Source organism: Pseudopipra pipra, chromosome 4 (assembly GCF_036250125.1).
Source record: "Pseudopipra pipra isolate bDixPip1 chromosome 4, bDixPip1.hap1, whole genome shotgun sequence".
Taxonomy (NCBI): domain Eukaryota; kingdom Metazoa; phylum Chordata; class Aves; order Passeriformes; family Pipridae; genus Pseudopipra; species Pseudopipra pipra.
Genome location: NC_087552.1, coordinates 57,708,973 through 57,730,374, shown reverse-complemented (window position 1 = coordinate 57,730,374; position 21,402 = coordinate 57,708,973). Strand labels below are relative to the sequence as shown.

Sequence of the window (21,402 nt, the reverse complement as noted above, 5' to 3'; positions counted from 1 at the left end):
ACTGACACCTCTGTGGTGAGCTCCACAGGGTTACCCCTGCTGCAGTAAGAGGGTGATTCTGCCAGCGCATGCTCATTCCTTTGGAAATGGGACAGAACACTGTATGCTGGAGGAGAAAGAAGGGAAAGTCAAGTAATTAAGAGGCATGAAAGGAGATGAGAGAGTCTGTAACTCAAACTGTGCTCTGACCAGGCCTTTGCTGCTAGCGAAGGTCCCAAGGTGCTGAGGATGAAGTGGGAACAAGGTTCCCCCTGAGGCACACAGGGTCTCACTCCACGTCTACGAGGCAAATGATCCCTGACCAGCACGGCTGCGCGGGTGAGGGCAGCGGCACAGAGGAGTCATCCAGCCAGAGCCGGGCTTTTGCTGCTGCTGCTACTTCTGCGGGGACAGGCGGGCACTGCTGTAATAAGCTATCTTGTCAAAAAGCACGGTTTTGCCAGGACAAGCTATTTCCAGCAGTCCACCCAGGACTGCTTTGCTGTTGCAGTGTGTGGGTATAGCTGCATCAGCAGCCTGCTCCTAATGGAGACAGAGTTTCAAGGCTGCTTTCCACATGGAAAAGGGCGGAACGGAGGGCAGCCTTCTTGCCGCTTCACCTCCTCCTACTCCCAGAACCAGTAATGCAAAGAAACCAGTTTCCCAGTCATTTTCTGATGTTTCTGGCAGAAACAGGTCATACTAGAGAGGCCATATGGCTGCGCAGACATATGGATCAGGATTTCAGGCGTTCTCTGACACTGAAAGTGAGAGCAAAAAGTGTCAGTACAACATTTAATACATCCATGGAACTGGGTAGTGCAGGATATTGCTCTATCCTATCTATTGCTCTAGGTAGTGCAGGAAAAAAAAACAGTAAGATGGAAAACTGATGTCTTTCAATAAAGACTGATTTGAGGAGAATCACAGAGGGCACATCAAAACTGCAGAGTTGTTTTGCAGCTGCAAGGAAGAAAGATCAGAGAATTACAAAGCTGCTGGCCTTGACCAGTGCTGGTTAAAATCTACCATTGCACAGAAGGCAAGAGACCGTTCCACTGTAAATGTTCCCATTTGTCTATATATTTTGAGACTTTTTCAAGAAAATGCGTTCTAGATAGATGCTCTACTGCAAGCTTTACTAACAGTAGCTCCACAGATCAAAAAAGCTGTATTCAACAGATGGAAATACAGTATATCCAACACCTTTTTTCATGCAGACTCAGCCCTGTCATCTGCCTTATACAGCCTTACAGTCCAACTGCAACAAACCACATGAAGATAAAATTAACCACGATCTTCATATTGTATGATCCATCAGAAGTCTGCTGTCATCACGGAACAGCTGGAAAAATTTGAGGCTAAGCACTTCGGTAACAGACTACAGCCTTGCTTATATCAGGATTTTCCAAATGCAAACTGGATGAAATCCTCCTGATCTGGATATTTAAAAAATATTTCTGAACAGAGAGGTTGAAAATTTAGTTTCTTGTACCCATGGAAAAAAAGTAAAGAGATACTTTATTCCATGTCCCTTACCTTCTATGGTCTTTATGGAGAAACTTTCCCAACAAGTTGAGACATATCAACCTATAGAAAAAGGAGTATTTTGAGATAGAGAGATAGAAATGGAAAGAAGAGCAGGTTAACACCTCCCTTTAAATTTGTACAGATCATGCAGATGCTAATACCACACTTAAAAATTCCAAGCATTCCTTGTATTAAAAAAAACCACCACACAACATTTTTTTTCACCTGACAGTACTTTGCAGCTGACAAAAGGCATCAGCTGAATCACTGAAAAACGCTGCCCTGGTGGCACTGAGCTGACTGAGCTGTTCTCTTTCAGGTCAGGCGTGGTGCATGGGGTTCTACTGGCCTCCCAGACAAACCCCACAGATGTTTGCTGTCTGGAACTGGCAACTGTTAAAAAAGCCTCATGGGGTCAGGCAAAATCCCCAGGAAATCGTGAGGCTGGCTCCTAGAAGGGCACTAAGACAACTTTATAAGTGTAAAATTGACTAAGATCAAGACTTAGAGAGATACAGCAGAAAACAAGAGACTGATCCTGCTGGGGGCTAAAGTGCCCTCTAAACTTAACAACTTCCAGAGGATTGGCACCTTGCGAGAAGGGCATCACTTCACAAGATCAACCTCCTCAGTAGGATTTGTGGGTGCTACTATTCTTGGCACTCTCATGGCTTCATGTATAATTTTGTGCAAGTACATTAACCTTGTTGTGGCTGAATTCACCCTCTGTGCTTTCCCCTCCCTTCCTCGCAAAGAGCTTTCTGATCTTTGGAAAAGTCAATATGGGTTGTAAGATATCTCCTGATAACTGGATGAAAAACGGAGGGCACAATTCTGCCATCCTTCCTTGTTCAAGCATCCTCGGTGCTCTCAGCTGTGTTAGTAAATGCTACTGGCCATGATTAAAATGCTATAAGGTAGGACCTTTAGCAGAAGGAAAAAAGGATACTAAATGTCAATGCTAGAAACTCCCCACATTTTAAAGAAGCAAGAAATATTTAAAAATGGAATTATCCATTGAGTACACAATTCTTAAAACTATCTAGAAGTCACATTCCCATTAAAAAACTGCATCACACACACAGAGACAAAAAAAATCGCTCTTTGTTAAAAAGAATGCTCTTCAGGCAATAAAATCAAGCCTCCAACATTAGGCAATGAAAGAATTATGGTTGCTGATGCAAACTTAATTTGGTATCCTTTGCATATACATTATCATACACTCTAATTTTGTTAACATTTTTTTAAGTGCACTTCTCCTTCACAGCACAGGATGGATGGTGTTGAATTAATAAAGCAAGTATTCAATATTTTGTCTTATCATTGTTCAGGGTACGGCCTTACGGCTTGTTTCCTGCTAACTATTCAAATAGTGCTCTGAAGACAAAATTATTAATTTCCTTATGGGCTTTTCTATAGCACTCATCACTAAAATTAGTGAGGGTTTCACAGACACTTCACTAATCTCCACCAAATCCCTGAGAGTTGAGGGAACTATTATTCTGCTTTATACATGGGGAGCTTAGGCACAGACAAATTAAAACCAGATGTACCCACTAATTTAAGAAAGCCAGCCTTAAGATGTCCAGGCCATGATTTTTAAGAGTCTTTAACATTATGCAGTGCTTTGTATCTTCAAAGCACGAGTCTCACTGCTTTCAGTCACAGCTATGCTCTTCTGCAAAACAGGCCCTAGGGCTGAGGTTGGGCTTCCAGAAAAATGTGAAAGATGCAATTAGTGATCATCTTTAAAAAGTCTGATTCAAGGGGCTTAGCATTACCGAGAAAACTGTGACAGAAGGAGAGACAGAATCCAGTTTCAACAGAATTCAGTTCCAGGGGCCCAATAACTAACCAGGCTGACCAGCTGCCATTCACCACCAACCTCCTGTACTTCTTTCAAGGGACAACAACAGTCCTGATCGCAGCAATCCCACCTTATCCACCTACCATTATCTGCACTGCACAATTCATGATGCCTAAATCCTAGGAAACAACACGGCATCACAGGTGCAAGACTATTACAATGTGTAAGGAGCTAATTACTATGGCATTAATAACCTTGGTTCTCCTCTTTCTTAATAGTTCAAAAGCTTATTGTTTTATTTCAGATTTTTACATGCATTTTTCTTTATTTCTCCCCCAAAAAGAAGACACCAGAACTGTAGCATAGGGTGGCTATCCTCCCACTTACTCAATGCGGGTTTTAAGTGTTAAGTTCTACCACGTAGATTTGTGCAGCTTGTAGAGTAACTGACAGCAATAATATATTATCCTCACTGATGTGGACAAACACTTGAAAACAGATGACAAATACTCTTACCAGGAGCATTCAGAGGTATTTGGGAACAGCGGAAGATAGATGAGTACGACCTTCCCAGTTTACATTCCTTATGATTCTCAAAGCAATCCCAGTTTCCTCGCTAGGACTAACTACCGTCTTTGTCCTCACTCTCCAACCCCCAACCTTTTTGCATCCAGTTAAGCATCTTTTCCCTTCTCCCCTCCCTGACTCATCCTTTTTACCTGACCAGATCCTGCTGCATACTCCCAAGCCACTGTATGATCTCTCTCCTCTCTCCCTTTTAACACTTACCCCAGTCCCAGAATCTACCTGTTGCAGCCTCTCACACATCCTTCTTCTGTGCTTTTTACCATGTTCACAGAACCTCCTCCCTCGCATCAGGCTCTTGTCCAAATGATCTCTTCCCCTTCTCCAATTTCCTTTTCCAGCCAGTTCCAGTCCTGCATGATCCTCTTAGAGAAAAGGTAGTACCCAATTCATCTGCACAACTCTACTGGACTATTAGTTCCAGTTTCATGTGTAACTTTTTCTTTGGATACAGGATTCCCCATTCTCACCAAACACCTCCAACTATTAGTCTTACTCCTACGATTTTTTTTAGGCTCTCCATCAAGTCAGTCCCAGCATCATCCTCCAACTCCATATTACGTTTCTCTCTTTTTCATTCCAGGTCCATTCTGCCCCAGTCCCTGGCCAACTGACCCATCTTCCTATCTCTTCCTCCACCCATTTACTAAGGTCTAGCTTTCCCCTTTTTTTGCACTTCCATCAGTTTTATTTTCTGCATTACCTCACACAGCCAACTTACCCCTTCTCAGCTTTAAAACCTGAGAGCCACCCACCAGGACTGATTCAGCCCAAACAAATAAGGTCCATCTGAGACTCACATGCCCTCCCCCAGTTACACATTGGCAACACCTTGTGCAGACACACCATGGCTTTTACCAAGCCCAGGCATAGGCAGAGAGATTCAATTCTAACATCAAAAAAAACCTAATAAAATCTTAAAAGGATACATCCCGGTCTTTTTCTCCTTTAACATTCAAAAACTGCTTAAAAATGGGCTTGTTTTCACGAGCACAAAAGGAACATCCTTGACAAAGGAGACTACCTCCTTGCCCATTATCAAACCACTGCTCCAAAGGACGAGCTGTTCCAGAAGTCCAAAGTGTTTCTTAAAAAGAGCAGAATAGCATGTTTTTCAGCACTTCAGAAAGTTGCTAACTTTATATAGTATTTGCAAGGAAATTTTGCCAGAAAGTGTTTGGGTAAAGTGGCTGAAACAGTGGTAAAGGGGATCCTTTAGGACATGCTACACAGCCTTAAAAACAACCTGTCCTGTCACACCCTTGCCCTCCTTAGAATAAATCCAATAATTTCTCATTTCAACCAAGAGAAGCAAAGCCGGGAAATAAGCCAAAGACATACTTTGATGCAAACTAGGGAAAGAGCATTCCAGGGTCAGGAGACCTTATTGGACAAAATCTTCTTTTTTCCATTTTCCTGAAGATGTCCCAAAAGTCAGCAATACTAATTCTGCTCATTCTTCATACAGACGCAGGATGAAAGGCATCAGCATTTGTTGTTCTGACTGAAGCAATTAACTAATATTCGGGATCTGACTGTAACTTCCATTCAAAAATATATTGCTTAGGGAATTGCATATGGCTTGAAGGCAATCCTGTTTCATCAAGGGTAGTGTGCAAGATACTCCCTAGTAACAACAAACAAGAATTAAACATTTTCCTACTTCTGTAGCCCAAGACCTTCCTCTGGGCCTTCGATCACACTAACAAGTGTTTTGTTTCTGTGGGCTGGGGTTTTTTTAAGCTTTCCCTCAGAATTACATTTCAAATGCTGCTCGGGCTGCCCTGCCTTCCCACTGCTGTCTATTGTTATGCCTGAGCTGCTTTTGTTCATATCTACTCATGCACCTGTAAGCACACACACGTGCCCACTTCTGTCACATCAGACAAGCAAAACAACACACAGCTAGTTTCATTTGCACTTGCTTGCAAACACAGTGTATTTTTAAGGAGGTTCTGACTCAGACAATGGTAAGAACCTCCTGAAAACTTTCTTTTTCTTGGCTGAAAACAGAGTCACCACATCTGCCACCTCTCTCCAGGTTTCACCTGGGATAAGCCTGGGATAAAATAACATCAGACTGAGCCCTATTTCAGCTATATAGAACACAGGTAATTCCAAACAGATAACAGGAAATGTGACTTACCCAAAACAGCCCAAATTTCTTGTCTGATTCCTACCCAAGAGGTTCCTATGTTGAACTTACAGACATTTATGCGATAGATACACTACTATGTGCTTGTTTTAGAGACAGTTACGCCAAAGGCATGCACTCAAGAAAGAAGAACCAAAATCTGTTTAGTAACTACTTCCAGTGTTTTGAAGAGCCTTTGAAAAAGAAAAGAGGAAAGAAAAGAAAAAAAAAGAAAAGCTCTCTGTTCTATTTAGACCTGTAGATGACAAATATGTTAAATAAGGAAATAAAGCCGTGCTCTGAACAGACTCCCAGCCATTTGGCTGCAGTGACCTGTCTCTGGGTGCCAGCGGCACTCTGCTGGCCCCAGGCAGGAACCTCGACTTTGCTGCAACCGCCAGCCCGGTGCGTGCTCTTGTCACTTGCGTGACTCCAGCCTGCTTAAAAACCAAAGCTATCAAGGATCAGAGGCACAGGAGAAACTGCGGTGACATCGTGGCCTTTTTCTTGACTGCTAGAAGCACAAAAAGGGTCGTGTTTTGTCAGGCCGTGGTATAAAGTCGGAAGGTTAACAAAATAAACAGGGGAGGGGGAGAGCGTGGGCTCAGGTGGACACGTGGAACAGCGACGGCTCCTTCGGAATTTCCTCAACTTAGCACCTCACAGGGAATTTTCATTTCAACAATTTAGTAAATTACAAGTCCTTCTTTGCACAGAGTTAGTCTGTGCTTCAGAGTATCTAGTAGCAGGATAGAGAAAACACTGACACACAGCCTAGAAACTTCATTTTAGTGGGTTTGATACCAAGAAAATACAAAATACAGACGTGGAGAGTTATGTGACTGAACATAAAAAGGAGCAGCTCACTGAGCACTGTAGCTATCTAGAAAACACACATAAAAATTCAGAGAAGAACTGAATGAGAAGCAATAGCACAATTTACTTACAATCTGGAATATCAGCAGGATTTTAGTTTGTTGTTTGTGGGTTGCTGGGGTATATGGTACATTACAGTAGAGCATCAGCACTAATTCTACATGGCAGCTCCTCAGAATACCATCTGCTTCCCCGGTAACTGTTAATATAGTTGTAATTATCTACTTCTAAGCACTTTATTGGGAATATCATTTGCAAATTAATCAACTACAGACCGGTAAAACAAATGACATGCTTGTCTGAAAACAACAGCATTATTTCAAATTATTTTCCTAAGGGTTGGGAAATATCAGCCACAGCCAAAACTGGAAATAGGGCAAGGAAAAGTCTATATTCAGCTTAAAAACATTGATTCATGAATCTGTGGGTACATGAACAAACAACTGGTCAACAGGAAATCTGCACTGTAAGATGCACCCCCACTTCTGAGTCCCCTTCTCATTGCTCTGTACAATCCAAGTTCTTGCAGGATTTTGCTCTCTCTGCCTTGACATCTTGCTTTGATCCAGGCTACTCCAGCCTCTCTGCCCTTGATCACTTCCCTTCCTATAGTACTTTTGCCACTTTTGCACAGCTCATACTCCTTACTACTGGCTTCTGTGTCACTGCTTGCTTTCTTCAGCAAGGGATTCTTAGTCTTGAGTACCCCAAGGTAAGTTTACACGACACAAGAGTGGATATCATAAGATGATGTCCAGTCTCAAATCTAGGATACAAAGTCAGTGCAGGATTTGCTCCTCCAAATCCCTGTTACATACTCACCAGGTTGCAAAACTGAAGGCTGCCAAATGCCAGTAAAATACCAGGGTAAGCTGCACCTTCTGATAGAATGAAGTAGCTTTAATTACTTGAAAGATGGTTGTATGAGGAATGATGAGATACCACACAAAAGCCGTGTCCCCACCAAAGTTTCCAATAAGCTATTAGGAAAATGAATTTAGAGGAGCACAATAAGCAACAAGGTTGCTATCAGTTTACTCATGCAGATACCATAAATAGACCTTCTATGATAATGCTGTTAAGTGAGAGATTTTTAAAATCACTTAACTTGTAATTCTTGAAATATTAGAAGCCTTGCAAAGTTAATACAATATTCTAGCTCAGTGAACAAGCAATATGTAAGGCATGTTGTCCATGGCATCTGTTTGCAATCTCCTTTGTTTGGCAGTAGGTCTAAGTGAAGCGCTGTCTAATGGCAGACAGTGGGGTAAACTGATCGATAATCGTGGAGTGCCATTTCCACATTCATGGTTGAAAGCTCACAAATAAAAGCAAACAGGTTATCTGCCCTCTGATATAAGTGTCCTCAGACCACTGTATTCTAGCATCTCAGCACTTTTCTTATGCTTTTCCCATCAGTGCCTCTATCATCTATTAATGCAACGATCAAGGTTAAAAGCAAAAAGAAAGTACATTGTTTAGGAGAAAAATTAAATTAATTTCTTCAGAGTGATAACTTCTGTGTATTGTTTCAGTATGTGCAGTACCAGCTCCTCAAGCAGAAATCCTGCTTTTTGACTTTAGAAATATGGATCTATTTTATGTTCCTTTGGTTGTACACTATTCAAGGACCCAGACGTAACTTTATTAAATAACAGTTCACAGTAATAAGAGTTTATGTTCTTTAAAAAATTGAAGTCCTTGAACAGAAACCCACTCAGGAATCAAAGCGGCAGACAAACAACTCAGCTGGTAAAACTCTGCAACTGAGTTTCTCTTCCTTCTCACTGCTGTTCAAGTGAGCAAGAGAGTTGTCACCTATCATCAAGGCTGAATGGCTACTACTAACTGCTACTTTTGTGCATGATGAACCTTTTCTTAAGGGTTACAGATACTTAACTCCAACAGTAGGCATTTCATAGTAACTGTAATGAAATCATATTCTACCTGTGCCAGTCCATTCACAATGAACTGGAACTTTGTATATGATTCATCACCTCAGCTTTTAATATTTCATTAAACTTCATAATATAGTCTGAAAAACTGGCATAAAACCCCATCCAAGCCTTTCAAATTTTTACATTGTTTTACAGACATATTTACAAAATATATGCATTTCATTTTATTCATAGAAGACAATGTTCTTTCAATAATATACCAAACAAACACCTTCAGGAGAAAACCTAATTGTCTTTTAACAAATCATGCAGCCTCTCTTGTAGATGGCAGGTTTCTGTGAATGTCAGCTAAAGCAAAATTTTTGCCAGATCCATGAATAAAGTTACCATCTGCAAAGAGCAAGCAGTAAAGAATTTTTTTTTCATTAGCAAAAAAGGGTATTTAGAGTATGTGTTCATTATAGCATATAAAATGTGTCAGTTTTTTGGGAACTCATTGCACTCTTTAAGATAAAACAGCACAGAGTTAGATCTTCATTGTTTTCAAGGGCTTATGTCAGTAGATATCAGTTAATATCCGGCCAATGAACTGTTTTTCACATAGTGCTGAGACTGAAGCTGTAAGTTTTGAGCACAGACTGCTGGAGAATAACATTTGTAAGATAAAGACCTCTGTACAGAAATCTAAATCACATCTTCTGTCCCACTTCCATATGAAATCTTCAGCTCATTATATGAGAATTAGCAACTTCAGTGTTATCTTTATTTCTTGCACTAAATATGTTTTTCCAACTATTGTGCATCACAACCTTACTTTCTCTCATCCTAAATGAACTTTGCTGCTTATTAAAGCCTCACTTATCCTCTACTTAGTGCTGCACTGAGGCATTAAACAGCACTGCATGCCAGAGAGTAATTCTTGACCTTCTTTCTCCTATCCAAAGTAGCACAACGGTTAGGAAAACATCTCCCTAGGGAGCAAAAATTTCATACAAACTTGGCAATTCTTTTTCTGATGTATGTATTCATAGGAAGCAGGTCATTTAATAACCTAAATGTGGTTCTCAAGCAACCCAACTTTTAAAATTCTAATTAAAACTTCCAACCTAAATGGGCAACAGAGAGAAAAGGTGTCCCCACTTTCTTATTATTTCCAAAGCATCACTAAAAATAAACAAGCACAAGAAATTGGAAGAAATATGAGAACAACACTGGAGATCTGACACCAGCAGAGGAATTCAGCAGAGGAATCTGGAGCTAAGATAAATGCTCTAACCTTAATGTACCTTCACAGTGCCTAGTCAACTGCAGGGATCTTTGAACAATGAGTGCTTCTGCATAAAAAGTGGACAGAAATACCTTGAGTGGATGCAAGAAGGCAAGTTAAAGCTGCACAGGCAGCTTGAGCTGCCTTTCATCCACTGAACATTTGTCTTTGAGCTCCCTTTCTTCTGCAGGGTTAATTTTGCACGGAATGTAATGGTCTGCTGTGGGAACATCATGGGGTACAGCCCGCAGAAGGAGCTGAGAGGATGGCAGATTGTCTGGTCTGCCTTGGCTGAACCACCTTGTGCCCATTTCCATACCTTTTGCTTGTGAGAAGCACCGTTGTGAATTGTGATTTGCCACACTGAGCTCACAGGAGGAGTTTGGGTGGCAGAAAGAGGAACATCATTTCCAAGCTTAACTTAAATCAGTCCTGAAAAATCCTCCTACTAGTCTTCTCTAATATCTCTTTGCTACTAGCAGGGCTTTTCTGCTGCATAGGACATTTCTTGTGTTCTCCTGAGCTTCTGCTCACTTTACAGCAATCCACTGAAGGCCCCCTGAGGTTGCTCTTTGCAAAGCAAGACATATTCTGAGTGGGCACAGACATTTTTGCTAGCTCTCACACTGCATCTTACTCATTTCCTTGCTTCCACTGTGGTTCTAACCTTCTTTCAGATTAAGAGCAATTTACATCTCTTTAACTAGACGTATTGGTGTTATTACCATTGCAGTCCTATTGATTGCAATGCTGCACTTAGCATCACTGTTCCAATTTTATCATCCTTAGTCATTCTTGCATGACTGTGTATTTATGTACGAGTTCTATTATTTAAATTAGCATATAACATTAAAAAGGAAGCATGACAGAATTAAAACACACTGAAAAGCACAAAAGAATGAAGCCAAAATGCTGAAAATAATACCCTCCTTTTCTTGGATATATCAGCACTCAGTTATTTGGATTTCTCTTACAGGGAATGCTGTTACTGGTTATTTGGAGACGTTATAGCCATAAAACAATGTAATCAACCTTGAAAACAGGGAAGTGCTTATTGTTAAGTTTCATATTCTGCTCTACAGTACAACACAAAAAGGCAAAGAAAATGTTCCAAGTAGATGTAAAGTACTACAAACACTTGTGACAGCCATTGTTTACCAGTGAAAGATAGAATAAGACAAACATTGCTGAAAACAAAAAATAGTTGTTTCTACCATATGATTGCAATAACTAAGAAATCATGAACTTACAGTCTGGAAAAATAGTCTAGAACTTCTGCAGACTCTGCAAAGGGAGCAATAATGTATCACAACATCAGTGAGATTCCATCTTCCCTCATATTAGGCATTTCACATACAACATGGGAGAGCAAAGACAATCCTTACTCTGAGCCACAGACCAGAGGTTTCATCCAATACCTGAAGTACACACTTTTCTAAATTTGTGAAGTGTCAGCTAAAGCCTGCCTCCCACCATTACCTCAACTCTTTCTGTCTCCACCATTCCCATTCTTCCTTTTAGAATAAAATTCACACCAAAACTGTACGTCACAGAACACTGACTGCACCTTTCCAGGGCCCCCAGTTCTGACATGATTGCTACTACTTTTTAATTGCCCTGCAAAACTGAAGAAAAAGCTTACAATAGTCCCAAGTTCTCACAAGTTTACTGACCAGCTTGAATTACAGTACCTGTGTTCTTCTGTAGGCCAGAATTATCTCACTAGAGCTCATGATGAACCAAGCACAGACTAATCCCATTCCTGTAGTGTAACCTAGTACACTCGTAATTCCCTGACTCCATTAAAAATACATACCTGGCTTTCCCCTGAGGCCCACAGTGACTTATCTTAAAACAGTGTTAGTCCGTCTAATGAGAGACAGAAATACTTTGCCTTTTGAAAAAAAAAATTGATCGAATGTCTTTGAATATTTGATAAGCCAAATAAGAACATGCAGATATGGCACATAAAAATTCAGTAACTGCTTGAATCAATAAGCAGGCCATTCAGTAATTCCACTTTCATTAATTAAGAGAAGGAAGTGTTATTTCTTAAGACAGATGTAAAATGACAGTCACATGTTCTTACTTCCTGTTAGCATGCTGATCGAATCAGGGTAAAAATAGTATGTCTCATCTCTTTTAAACAAACAAAAACCCCACTTACTATCAGTTGGTGGTCTGACAGCATTTTAATTTTAATGAAAAATGTGCTTTCACAGCCAACCACGCCAACCAAAGTCAGTCCATGAGTGGTCTCAAGGTTGGCTTTTGCCTTAAAGCCCTGCTGTTCCTTTCAGGGTGGATAGTTACAAAGCTTATTCACACTACTGCTTAATGCACTCAGCAGGGATGGGGACCTAACAAATGCTTGGGCTTTCCATTTACAGACAGAAGGAAGACACAGATTAGCCTTTTTAAGTTTTAATATGGGGTCTTGTGAGCCACCAAGATAGGAGAACTGGAAAGGGAAACTAAGGAGATGCGGAGAATAACTATCAGTTCCCTGTGTACTTTAAAGTTGTTACCCACTAAGGCCTGACAGTTAACAAAAAGGAATAATGAATATGTATGACTATAGAAGTATAAGAGATCAGACTTTCCTCCTCATGCTGTCCATCACAATTTTCTCTTTCCCAAAGCAGAGTTTTTTCCCAGAACCACAAGGAACCACCACCTCAGCGCATTTTCACCGAGCTACAATGAAAAACCTGAACAATCATCCAGTGAATTCCTCAGCCTCTCCCAGCATCTACCGCATCCTTGTAGTGTTCTTCTCCTGAATGGGTGCTAGCAGTGGCTCATGACCCTTGGCATCAAGCTCATCTCAGACTAGGCCCACACTGCGAGCTGCCCAAGCCCAAGCACATCCCATCAACAGCTTGCCAGGACTGTGTGTAGAACTGTGCAGAGCAAAGTGGGCCACTGCAACTAATGGAAAACATAATGCAACACCTTATTTCACCACTGTCAGCTTTGGAGAGAAAGGCCTGTTCTGACAAAAAGAGAAAATGTTCCCAGAGCAAAAATGTTTCAGCCTCCACTTAAATCTGTAAACTTACCCTTTGAATTCCCTCCAGGCAAATCAAACCAAACCAAAATAACCCCTAACTCCCCCCAAAAGAAAGGGACTCATAATCCCCTGTTATTTTTTTTTTTTTTTAATCAAACAGCTCAACAGGGAGAGCATTTCAAAACAGAGGGGATACACTCAAGAGTCGAATTCAAACACATCTAACCTAGATGCTCATGACAGACAAAATCTGTCCTGACATAGGAATGATGGAGGTTCAGCATTTAATAGTTTGGTAAATCAGAAAGACAGAAAAGAGCTGATCCATATAATCCAATGAATGTCAGGATCAGGATTTAAAACTCAGTCCAGCACATAACTAAAAGGCAATGCAATGGCAGAAGAAGCAATGGAGTATGTTCTGCACAAAGCTAGTACAGGTTAGCACCTTAGCTGTGTAATTCTCCACTGAGCTATTCATACTCTAAGAGATTCATCAAAAATAAAACACAGGAGAACTATAGAGGGTGTTCACTGGTTTACGACATAAACAAGACAAGCATCTGCAGGTACAATGCAGGACAAGCTGTCCAGGGCTTGCCTTGATTTTTAAAAGACATTCCATTCATGTCTGCACGACAGACAACAAGGTTAGTTAATAAAAATACATCTCATCATACAGCAGGTCAAAATGACTGATGTATGACAAAACAGATTTGATAAATTGAGTTAGTAATCTTCACAAAGTTATATGGCATTCATAACAACTCAGAATTTATATTCGCACTACCTGATGGAGGGCAGCTGGTACTATTATTATTATTAACAAAATACCAACAACTGATTGAGCCTCCAAGTCAATTCTATTTACAGTTTGTCATTCCATTACACCAAAGCAGCACTGGCAGAGAAGCAAGAAAAAGCCTTCATCTTCATAAAGATTATTTTTACGTACAAGCATAGACAAACACAAATTAAAGATGGGACAGCTAAAATGAATTATGTAATTTTACTCTAATTCAAACTGGATATCAAAATATGCACTGTGGAAATACAGTCCAGACAGTGAAGAAAATGGACTCCGTGCCATTGCATCCTCATGCAACACAGCAGAGGGTCCCCAGAAGGTTGTTTTCTGGGATATCTGCAGACATCTAACAGCAGAGTGAGAGGTGAACTATTTGTCTATAAAGGTAAGACACTGGGTTTTCTAGCCACAACCTTTTAACATATTAATAAGACAGAAGGTATTAAAGCAGGAGCAAATGTGCAGTGGGATGCAATTCCATAACCTTTCACTAGTTAGTCATACTGCCTGCCATCCAAAATCTTCCCAGAGGAAGGTTAACACTCTTAAGAGTCCAATTAGTTAAGGAAATATGCTTAAATTGTGGGCTGCCACTGAAACACAGACACTTTCATTGCATAGGCAGTAGCTAAAAGGGTAGGACTTTTATGCCATATGCACAGCATATACATCTGTTACGATTTGGTGAAGCACTTGAGTTTTTTTTCTTTTACAAGAATCACAAACCAAAATCCACTAATAAAAGAGTATAGTTTAAAATTTAATATTAATCTTATTCACAACTGTAACTTGGAGGCTCTAACAACTCTTCTTCAGCAGGGAATCAATTCAGGATTTACGCAAGTGATGGTCTTGGCAAACCCTCACAGAGTACAGTGTACTGAAGGTACTCTTCACAGACTATCAGGAGATCATGATGCCCTTGGGAGTCTCTCTAATTAACAATAAACTGCTTTTACAATTGAAAATGCACCCTCAAAGCCTGGTGACACTATGGATACGTCAATTCCTGATCCACATGCTTCATTGTATGCAATGTCTTTGGAAATCAAGGGCAACAACAACCTGGAAAATATTTTTCAACATTTGGACTGTTGCCACCGAATCAATAATGGTGGAACAAAATGAATTACAAGATTCCACAGCTTCAATCACAGAAGAAGTAGAGAGTAAGCCAAAAAGAAAACCCACAACTTACAATGAGAGACTAGTTGGACTGAATTGTACATAAACTTAGATCTAATTAAATGAGACTAAGGACAAAAGGGAGGCAAAATCATTTGATAGCTTGCATGGAATTGGTCAACACAAAAGGGTACTCAGCTCATGAAATATTTAAGTAATTTCTCTTGATCGGGCCAGAGGATGGACATGACCTCCACACATGAAGGACAGACAATGACAGAAGGAAAGGAGAAGGCTTAACTCTCAAGATTATTATGACTTTCTTGAAAAGTTTTTCCACCGGACTCAGGTTTTCAACACTTCAGAAACACAGGTTGAAAATTACTTAGGAAAGATTCAAACTGGGGGAGGCTGTGAAATACAGATATGTGAGACACAGCAGCTTTCTCAAAAAAGAAATGATGTGCACTGCTTTGATACGTCTGCTCTAAACATTTCTGCTTTGTCAAGCCTCAGCTCCGTCCTCTTACTTGCTCTCCGCTAGCTTCCCCCTTCGGCAACAACAAACGTGGAATAAGCAAGAGCACCGTATAGGACAGCAGCATGTTTGGCTCAGGTCAGGGGGGAGCAGCCCAGGTGCTGGAGATCCTCTGGGGAGCAAGAAACTTGTACAGATCACGGTGTTGTCTAGCAGAGAACTAGATATCTTCTTCCTTTTATCACAAATACAGCCTTGAATCATGCAAAACACATTTCCAAAATGGCTGAATCTGTTCTCCAAGTATCTTAAATCAATCTCTAGAACCACAGACTCTCACTTACATTCTACAGTCACCTTTAACGTCAGCTATGGGTTTAAAATACTACATTTTTCCAGTGCTCTGTAAAATTTTTTAACTGGTGTTGTTGAGGATATAGTGCTCATTTTATCATTGATGCTGCTTCTGTAAACCAAACCTATGTCTGGAATAAGAAAGTCCAGCATCAGTGCTGAACTGATCCTTCTGGGAACAATGGCTCGTGCTCACACCTGTATGACTGCTGGGTACACTAGAGAACATTCCATTAAACTTTCATGGCTGATGCTTAGGTCAAAGAAACGGCAGTGAGCTACAATACAATCTGCTGCTTTTTGTAAATGCACTGGGAGCCAGGCAAGTACTCATTAACATTTACAAACTCAGACTCAAAATGCATATAAGTGATGCTGAGATGCTTGAAACACACTTCCAATGACAACGGACAGGGACAGTAATTTTAACCTTGCATTATTAAGTCTTAATTTCCAAACACAATTTGCCATCCTCTGCTTCCATTTCTTCCCTACAAAAAGAATAAACTGTCCAAATAAGGTTGACAGCTTTAAAATCAAAATAGTACCTAGTAGCCTAAACTAAATATGTGACTCTCCAAATATCCTTTACTCTTCTTTCCAGCTGCATTCATTAAAGGATACAACTAGTTCTAATACAGGAAATTATAGACCTTCTGTGAGAAATGTATGTCAGGTGCCAAAAGCATTTAAATTCTATCTTTTTCCAATTCATGAAGCTCATTGCAGCATTGTATTGTTGCATTATTAGATTTATGCATTTAGCAAGCAAGCATATTATAACAGTGGCTGTAGGTAATTACTCTTTTCTAACAGCAGGAACCACAGTATTGTCCATGCTATGTCATTTTTATGAGAAAAATGACCTGTTTTTTAGAAAAGACTTCAATGTTTATAAATAAACATACAAACATTTATTAATAAACCATAGTCCTAACTTATGGAAAGAGCAAGGGAGACAGAAACTGAGAGTGACATAACTCATTCATTACAGTGTATTGATTATCAGATGTCATCCAAAAAAGCTTGTTCTCCTACTGACATCACATTCATTTGGGGATTATGTCTTTGTAGGACATATTTTTAAATGTGATTTTGAAAACCAGGAAGTTCAAAGATAGTTTCTTAATTTTTGTAACTTTTTTATCTATCCTCTCAAAAGGGTCACCATATGTATGGTACGTCCTGTCAGGAAATTACAGCGAACAGGAACACTTGATTAGCCTAATTACTTAACGGCTGTACCAGTTTGCAAAACTTTCCACATGGAGTCTTGCAGAGAACATTCTCAAACCCAAAAACCTTTCCAGACATCTACCAAATGCTCCCTGTTGGAAGTGTCTCTGCACCGGGAATGCTGGCACTCACTAGACAAAGCTCTGAACTTCATAGGTGGCTCTAGTCTTTCTTCAGACCCTCTCATACAGATCAGCAAGAGCTTTCCATATGAAAGGTCTCTGGAATACAACCCTACATGTACTATACAAGCCTAAGTACCTAATCCATCTGCTTCTCACACTCCTGACTCTGCAAACACTGTAAAGGTGGCACCATCCATCTACAATGTTGTTTTTACTCACCCTGCAAACAAAGCTAAATAAACTTTATGAGTTAAATGTATTTGGCATGGTATAACTAGATCCCAGGGAAATTTTTCATAAATTTCCTAGTTTAATTACAAAGTTTAAACCCATTTACTAATCCAATGGCACTTGTGGTATTTGAAACACAGGAAGGGAATTTGTTCAATTATAGACAAAATAATGTCTGTGTCAGTCTAAATATTCAAACCCTTGCTAACATTTCTCATGCAAGAATCTCACTGGACATATGCGGGTTATGCAAACGTGTAAGGATTGAGTATACCTAGGCTCATCTCTCTAAGACATTACAAATTATCAGCTCCACAGAACAGCAGCATAACACAAAATGGTGCAGAACTGCAGCCACGTGGCACTTATCACTCAGTGCTACAAACACCGAGCTTTATGGAAACTCTGCTGTGTTTTCAATCACCCAACCACAGAATCCAATGAGCAGATCCTGAAGTCTGTAAAGTCTACCCTATCTGCTGGAATGGAAGTCACCACACACATATGGCATGATTATGAGCATTTTACACAGAAAAATTCCTCAGGAGACAACTGAGGAAATGTTTCTTTTTTCATTTAATTATCTGATCCTCATTTGATTCACTCTGCTGTCACTAGTGAAGAGCAGCATGAAAATAAGACAACCCAAAAACTACCCTGTTGGCAAGGCTAAAGAGCAGCAAAAAAAAAGAGCAAAAAGTTGTGTGTTATGACACTCCATTTTTAGAGATGCTGCTGAAACACTTTTGCTAAATACCTGGGCAGTTTATAAATAAACCCTTCCAAAAGCGTACTTTTACACAATCACAAAATAAATTAAACTATCCAAAATTCATGCTGCTAATTAAAATAGTCCCTGTAGGAGGGCAAAGTAGCTACAAGGCTGAGGTAAACATGATGCTTTTTTATTGAACAGCAGCTGATTAATTTTATACCCTATTTACATATATTTGCTAGTATCATCAAAACCTGGTAAAAACCACAGTTTTGTACTTACCACTTAAAGACTCCAACCTGATACTAGTCCATCAGTTTTAGGACATCAGCAAGCTCTGCCTTTATAGAAAGCCAGCAGCATTACACTTCCATTCTCAAAAAAAAAATCTGCCAGCATAGGAAGCTAGGAGCAAGACATACGCAGTCCTTTATGTATCTGGATCAGAGGATTTTATGCCATAATATTGGAATTCTATGAGTTATGAGACATCAGAAAGGGTCTATAAAGGGTTAAATGGACATTATACTACATGGACTCCTAACAGAAAAGTGATGTTCATGAGAGAAATAAACTGATCACTTACCACGGTGCCAGGAGCAAGCTTAAAAGTCACTTCTATTCAGAAATGATCATTTAAATTTTAAAAGACGATACAGTTTCATTCCAACCAGTTGTTCAAGATAACTTTTTCTCCTGACAATATGACTTAGAAAAAACTCAATATTTAACATCCAAGTCACCTAAAAAGTCAATCTAAATACACCTGAAGACAAACGACAATCTAGTCATGGCTGATTACACAACTTGTATCACAGCCTTATGAGTTTATGTGAAGGGGTTAATAGCGGGTCTATTAGCTCCCAGGATGAAGATATCAACTGGGCAAACTTTCGGGTGTATCCTTGATGATAAGGAAGTCAGTACGCAGCCCTAATGGAGAAAACAAAGGCAGACTGTAAAGCTGGTAGGCCTAGGATGTGGGAACTGCAATAAGGCCTTGAGCTTTGCCAAATGTATCGCCCACAGATCCCAGCCAATGAAAACGCTGTTGCTTGCTTACCTAAAATAAGAATACTGCTTGCTGCTAGCAAGGGGTATAAAAAAGCAGATGAGAAAATAAAGACAATTCAGACATCTTTTCTGCACATAACTGACTCCTTGTATGTTTATCGGCCGTCACGACTCTACACTGACATATGGTGACCCTCGACGTGATACTGCATTACTGACCATCGGGCGACGGATGGTGGTGACGGAGCTTGGCGTAGCTGAGAGCAGTGAGGAGACTGCCTGGTCCGGACCTGAGAACTACTGACACCTGGAAAAGGTGAGCTGCCAAGAACAAAGACTGTGATAATGGGGAATCAGATGTCTAAAGAGGAAAAGTTGGTGCTGTCCATTTGGAAGCACTTCCTAAAGTGTAAAGGAGTAACTGTTGAAGATTATGATTTGCAACGTTTGCTGCTATGGTGTCGAAAGCAAGGCTTTGAAGCTAACACATCAGTTGCATTTAGAGTAAAGACTTGGGAGAAGGTGGGGGATAAACTATGGAAAGAGGTTTATAAGGGTGTTAGGAGTGCTAAGGAAAAAACTCAGTGTTTAACATCCACATCGCCTAAAAAGTCAATCTAAATACACCTGAAAACAAGCGACAACCTAGTCATGGCTGATTACACAACTTGTATCACAGCCTTATGAGTTTATGGAAGCCCATGGAACTGATTAAGCTTAGCTGGCCTAAAAAATGAGCTACAGATACACAAAGCTCTTTTTTTGGTGCCTTTAGAACATGAATCAAAGTGAAAAATTAAAACCTGGACCATGCAGACTTCCCCACCTCGCATTGGCAGTCAGCACGCAAGGCACTGGTGCATTTCAAGGTCTTGCAAGTACAAGGGCTCATTAGATACAACATCCTTAATAACGTAGCAGCAAGCCACTCTCAAGATTGTCTTTCACCCTATATTCCATATAGCAATTGAAAGCAGTCAGGATGCCCTTGCTTCCTCTCGGATGAGCAAAACGAATTGAACCCAGGGAAAGCTTCTTCATTGTAGACCCTTGACCATGAAATTCTTTTTACTGATGTGGTTTGTAACCTACAGCTCAGCTTTTCCACAGTTACTTATTTCATTTGCCTTTCTACTCTGGAAAGAAGCATTTCTCTATCAGACTGAAGTCTGGCAGGAAGGTTGCAGTCTGCTCACTGGTCCTTTTTTTTTTTAAGAGATGAATGAAGTGCACCAACACTTGGAGCACTGGTGGCTGCTTAGTAAATCATAAAACTGTTGTGCAGGAGAATCTCCATTACCTCTTCATGCCTGCAACGGGCTGCAAGGACTTCACCATTCTTCTTTCTTTTTGCTCACTTACTGACTTATTTGCAGAAGTCAGTGGTTTCCTCTCCCTCTCTTTGGGCTGTCCCTTCATGTGGCTCCACTGGCTGGCAGAGCGCCTGAAGATGCACCTGGCAGTGGTGAGCTGTGGTTGTGACATCACAGCCTTTGAACAGGGCCAGGAACCCAAACAGACTAGCTGGGATGGGCAAACCCCAATATTAGTTTTTGAAGCGCCCAAGTACAGTTCCAAGTTTGGAAGAAGCTGTGTGACAACTAAGAGGCCAGACACTGACCTATGGAATCGTGACCTGCAGCCTCTGCTGTTTCTGTGAAACAGAAGAGTAGAGCTCAAAAACACAGGCTGTCCCACACAATTTTTTTACTCTTTGCACCAAGAATTGTACTGGATTTTTGATTTAGGTCTAATGTAAACCTGGAAAACTGACTGCCTTCTTTTTCCATTGAAATGAAATTCACTTATCCTTCATAAGAATGAATGAATGGTAATTGAGAAATATTGCTTCCGACCCTATAATAAAATGTATGCTTAGCAAAGACTTTAAGTTAAAGCCAAAGATATTTGCACACATGCCAAGAGGACGGTATTCCAAGATGACTCTTTAAAACAGCTGAAGATAGACTTAAGCCAGAAATCTGTACAAAGATAATGTAACACAAAATTCAAAGTTTGCACAGAGACAACACAAAATTCAAAGGTTTTTGTCTCCTGGGTTCAGGCCAGGTTTATTTCCACCCACACCCTGGCCATCTGCAGGCCTCTCTCTCTGTCCCAACGCTCATGACACACAGTGTGGCTTTGTCCACCGGTGATCTGTAGCTGGGATGTGAAGACTATCTTTGCAAGTAAAATAAAAGGAAGATCTAATGGCAGGAGGATG

At 40.4% G+C, this 21,402-nt stretch overlaps 1 protein-coding gene and 1 long non-coding RNA gene across 3 annotated transcripts in view; both read right to left on the bottom strand.

Moving 5' to 3' along the window:
* Nucleotides 1-21,057, bottom strand: part of LOC135413416 (uncharacterized) — a 175,023-nt gene extending 153,966 nt beyond the window's left edge. For both annotated transcript variants that reach the window (XR_010430221.1, XR_010430222.1), the window contains exon 1: nucleotides 20,476-21,057. This is a non-coding gene — a long non-coding RNA (uncharacterized LOC135413416). The remainder of the gene's footprint in view (nucleotides 1-20,475) is intronic.
* Nucleotides 1-21,402, bottom strand: part of PPARGC1A (PPARG coactivator 1 alpha) — a 368,659-nt gene that overhangs the window by 236,427 nt on the left and 110,830 nt on the right. The gene's annotated exons all lie outside the window — the stretch shown is intronic.